Consider the following 5,358-nt stretch of genomic DNA (forward strand, 5'->3'; position numbering starts at 1 on the left):
GTTAAGTTTTATTTGGGGCAAAATAAGGACAGAAACAGTATGGATGTAGCAGAAGCAGAGAAGGCAAGAATACACAGAAGAACTATATAAAAGAGGTCTGAAAGACCCAGAAAAGCACTATGGCGTGGTCACTCACTTAGAGGCAGACATCCTGGAGTGGGAAGGCAAGTGGGCCGTAGGAAGCATTACTACAAACAAAGTGGAGGTGATGGGATCCCAGGTAAACTATTTAAAATCTTAAAAGATAATGCTGTGAAAGAGTTGTACTCAGCAAACTTGGAAAACTCAGCAGTGGCCCCAGGAATGGAAAAGGTCAGTTTTCATTCAATTCCCAAAGAAGGGCAATGTCAGAATATTCAAACTACAGCACAGTTGCATTCATTTCACATGCTAACATGATAATGCTCAAAATCCTTCAAGCTAGGCTTCCGCAGTATGTGAACAAAGAACTTCCAGATACTCAAGCTGGATTTAGAAAAGACAGAGGAACCAGAGATCAAATTGTCAACATCTTTTGGGTCATAGAGAAGCAAGAGAATTCCAGAAAAACATCTGCTTCATTGACTATGCTCGAGCCTTTGACTGTTGGATCACAACAAACTGTGGAAAATTCTTAAAGAGATGGGAATATCAGAGCACCTTCAGTTCAGTTCAGTTGCTCAGTTGTGTCTGACTCTTTTCTACCTTATAAACCACAGCACGTCAGGCTTCCGTGTCCATCACCACCTCCTGGCGTTTACCCAAACTCATGTCCATTGAGTCGGTGATGCCATCCAACCATCTCATCCTCTGTCATCCCCTTCTCCTGCCCTCAATCTTTCCCAGCATCAGGGTCTTTTCAAGTGAGTCAGCTCTTCACATCAGGTGGCCAAAGTATTGGAGTTTCAGCTTCAATATCAGTCCTTCCAATGAATACCCAGGACCGATCTCCTTTAAGATGGACTGGTTGGATCTCCTTGCAGTCCAAGGGACTCTCAAGAGTCTTCTCCAACACCACAGTTCAAAAGCAGCAGTTCTTTGGTGCTCAGTTTTCTTTATAGTCCAACTCTCACATCCATACATGACTACTGGAAAAACCATAGCTTTGACTAGACGGACCTTTGTTGACAAAGTAATGTCTCCACTTTTTAATATGCTGTCTAGGTTGGTCATAACTTTACTTCCAAGGAGTAAGCGTCTTTTAATTTCATGGCTGCAGTCACCATCTGCAGTGATTTTGGAGCTGCCGCCCCCCCCCCCCCAAAAATAAAGTCAGCCACTGTTTCCCTGTCTACTTTCCATGAGGTGATGGGACCGGATGCCATGATCTTAGTTTTCTGAATGTTGGGCTTTAAGCCAACTTTTTCACTCTCCTCTTTCACTTTCTTCAAGAGGCTCTTTAGTTCTTCTTCTCTTTCTGCCATGAGGGTGGTGTCATCTGCATATCTGAGGTTATTTGTATTTCTCCCAGCAATCTTGATTCCAGCTTGTGCTTCTTCCAGCCTAGCTTTTCTCATGATGTACTCTGCATATAAGTTAAATAAGCAGGGCGACAATATACAGCCTTGACGTACTCCTTTTCCAATTTGGAACCAGCCTGTTGTTCCATGTCCAGATCTAACTGTTGCTTCCTGAGGCCTGCATACAGGTTTCTCAAGAGGCAGGTCAGGTGGTCTTGTATTCCCATCTCTTGAAGAATTTTCCACAGTTTATTGTGATCCACACAGTCAAAGGCTTTGGCATAGTCAATAAAGCAGAAATAGATGCTTTTCTGAAACTCTCTTGCTTTTTCAATGATCCAGTGGATGTTGGCAGTTTGATCTCTGGTTCCTCTGCCTTTTCAAAAACCAGCTTGAACATCTGGAAGTTCATGGTTCCTGTATTGCTGAAGCCAGGCTTGGAGAATTTTGAGCATTACTTTACTAGCGTGTGAGATGAGTGCAATTGTGTGGTAATTTGAGCAATCTTTGTCATTGCCTTTCTGTGGGATTGGAATGAAAACTGACCTTACCTGCCTCCTAAGTAATGGGTATGCAAGTCAAGAAGCAACAAAACTGGACATGGAACAATGGACTGGTTCCAAATTGGGAAAGGAGTATGTCAAGGCTGTACATTGCCGCCCTGCTTATTTACAGAGTACATAATGTGAAATACCTCGCTGAAGTTCAAGCTGAAATCAAGATTGCCAGAAAAATGTCAATAATCTGAGATATGCAGATGACACCACCCTAATGGCAGAAAGCAAAGAGGAACTAAAGAGTCTCTAGATGAAGGTAAAAAAGAAGTGTGAAAAGCAGGCTTAAAACTCAACAGTCAAAAAACTAAGATCATGGCATCTAGTCCCATCACTTCATGGCCAATAGATGGGGAAAAATTGGAAATAGTGACAGACTTTATTTTCTTGGGCTCCAAAATCACTGGGGCCAGTGATTGCAGCCATGAAATTAAAAGATGCTTAAATAGGCCAGGTTGATGGAAATGAAAGTTTGCTTTATTTCAGATGTTGGCAGCTGGGGTGGGGAGAGGGTGGCAGACATCTTTCCAAAAGCTGACTCTCACCACAAGCAGTGGGGTAAGAACTTTTATAAACAGAGTGGGGGTGGGGTGGAGACTATGTGCAGAAACAATACAGCTCTAACAGTCATCTTCAAATTGGTCATCAGTGATCTGACCAGCATCATCTTGATTGTTTTAAGCACAGTTAATCTTCACTTCCAGGATCCATTTGTTCTCATTTTTTTGTGATCAGTCCTTGGAATTGTGGCAGTTCATGTCCTGGATACAGTCTGGTCATCATGTAGTTATCTTCTCCACCTGGGATTTTAGTATCTATAAAACAGCTCATAGGATATGGCTCAGAATATTATCTACAGCCCTTGATAAAGGTCCTTGATGATGCTTAACAACTACATTATTCTTAAGTCTCTTCTGTTTTCTTTTATTTCCACATTTATCACTTCTCTGATTAAGCTTATTCTTTGACTAAAGTTTTCCACAGACAAAAGGCAGGTAAACATGATGAAGGAGTGGGCAGGGACACAGTGTCCTGCTCTGTTTCACTTGGAAGAAAAGCTATGACAAACCTAAACAGCATATTAAAGAGCATAGACATCACTTTGCCAACAAAGGTCCATATGGTCAAAGCTATGGTTTTTCCAGTAGTCATGTACAGAGATGAGAGTTGGACCATAAAGAAGGTTGAGTGCTGAAGAATTGATGCTTTTAAACTGTGGTTCTGGAGAAGACTCAAGAGTCCCTTGGACAGCAAGAAGTTCAGACCAGTGTGGTTTAGTCCCTAAGTTGTGTCTGACTCTTGTGACCCCATGGACTGTAGCCTGCCAGGTTCCTTTGTCCATGGCATTTTCCAGGCAGGAATACTGGAGTTGGTTGCCATTTCCTTCTGCAGGGGATCTTCTGGACCCAGGAATCGAACCTGGGTCTCTTGTATTGCAGGTGGATTTCCTGCATTGAAGGCAGATTCTTTACCACCTGATCTACGAGGCAAGCCCCTTCAAACCAATCAATTCTAAAGGAAATCAACCCTGAATATTCATTGGAAGGACTGATGCTGAAGCTCCAATACTTTGGACACCGAATGCAAACAGCCAAGTCATTGGAAAAGACCCTGATGCTGGGAAAGATTCAGGGCAGGAGGAGAAGGGGATGACAGAGAATGAGATGGTTGGATGGCATCACCGACTCAATGGACATGAGTTTGAGTAAACTCCAGGAGTTGATGATGGACAGGGAGGCCTGATGTGCTATGGTCCATGGGGTCACAAAGAGTCAGACACAAATGAGAGACTGAACTGAACTGAGAGGTAGATTGCAAGTGCCAATTTGTAATTGATAGGGCCCCCTCTTGGTATTAAATTCGACCATGCTTCAGGAGGCATTTCATGACCATTTTGTCACACAGTGCTAGGAAGGTTCATTTCTAGATCTGTCAAAGATTTTACTGATAGACCACTCAATGTGCAGTTACTGGACTAGGTCTTATCAACAGTAACCAGGACTATTGATCACCCGTCTTATTAACCTCTTATGTCCAGGAAAAATTCCCTCTTGTTGTATCTTACCATATCTAAAGTTACACTATTACAATCATTGCTCTCAAAAATATTTTCATCAGAGGATCAGTCACACATTTGGTAATGCAAGAAACAACAATCTTGTAAAACAGATAAAGTACAAATAACATAGCTAGCAGTATTATTAAAGTCATCAATAAGAAGTCAAGAACTTCCATAAGGTGTAGCCCAGTATATCCTCAGATTGTCTGACTTCATCTGTTCTGTACCAATCTTTATTTTTCAGGGAAATAATAAATTTATCCTTAATATAATTTAATTGTTCCCAAGATAAAGGAATCTGCCTCCAATGCAGGAGATGGGCTTTGATCCTTGTGTCAGGAAGATCACTGGGAAGAGGAAATGGCAACCCACTCCAGTATTCTTGCCTGGGAAATCCCATGTACAAAGGAGTCTGGTGGGTTACAGTCTGTTGTCACAAGAGTCAGACATGACTTAGTGACTAAATAATAAAAGATTGGCGGGGGGGGGGGGGGGAGCTTAAAACTTAAATGACCTCAGCCTGGTGTTAACTACATATTGTTGTTCAGTCACTAAGTCCTGTCTGGCTCTGCCACCCCATGGACTGCAGCACACCAGACTCTGCTCTCCTTCAAGGTATCTTGGAATATGCTAAAATTCATGTCCATTGAGTCCGTGATGTCATCCAACGATCTCATGCTCTGTCACCCCCTATTCCTCCTGCCCTTAATCTTTCCCAGCATCACAGTCTTTGCCATTGAATCCACTCTTCACTTCAAGTGGCGAAAGTATTGGAGCTTCAGCTTTAGCAACAGTCCTTCCAATGAATGTTCAGGGTTGACTTCCTTTAGGATGGACAGGTTTGAACCCCTTGCTGTTTAAGGGACTCTGAAGAGTCTTCTCCAACACCACAATTTGAAAGCATCAATTCTTCAGTGCTCAGCCTTCGTTATGGTCCAACTTTTACATCCATACACGACTACTGGAAAAACCAGAGCTTTGACTATACAGACCCTCGTCAGCAAAGTGAGGTCTCTGCTTTTTAATATGCTGTCCAGATTTGTCACAGATTTTCTTCTGAGGAGTAAGCATCTTTACATTTCAAGGCTACAGTCACTGTCTGCAGTAATTTGGGACCCCAAGAAAATAAATCTGCCAGTACTTTCACTTTTCACCTTCTATTTGCCATGAAGTGATGGGACCAGATGCCATGATCCTAGTTTTTTGAATGTTGTTTCAAGCCTGCTTTTCCACTCTCCTCTTTCACCCTCATCAAGAATCTCTTTACTTCCTCTTCACTTTCTGCCATTAGAGTGATAACATCTGC

This window comes from Cervus elaphus, chromosome 19, assembly GCF_910594005.1.
Source record: "Cervus elaphus chromosome 19, mCerEla1.1, whole genome shotgun sequence".
In the NCBI taxonomy this organism is placed as follows: domain Eukaryota; kingdom Metazoa; phylum Chordata; class Mammalia; order Artiodactyla; family Cervidae; genus Cervus; species Cervus elaphus.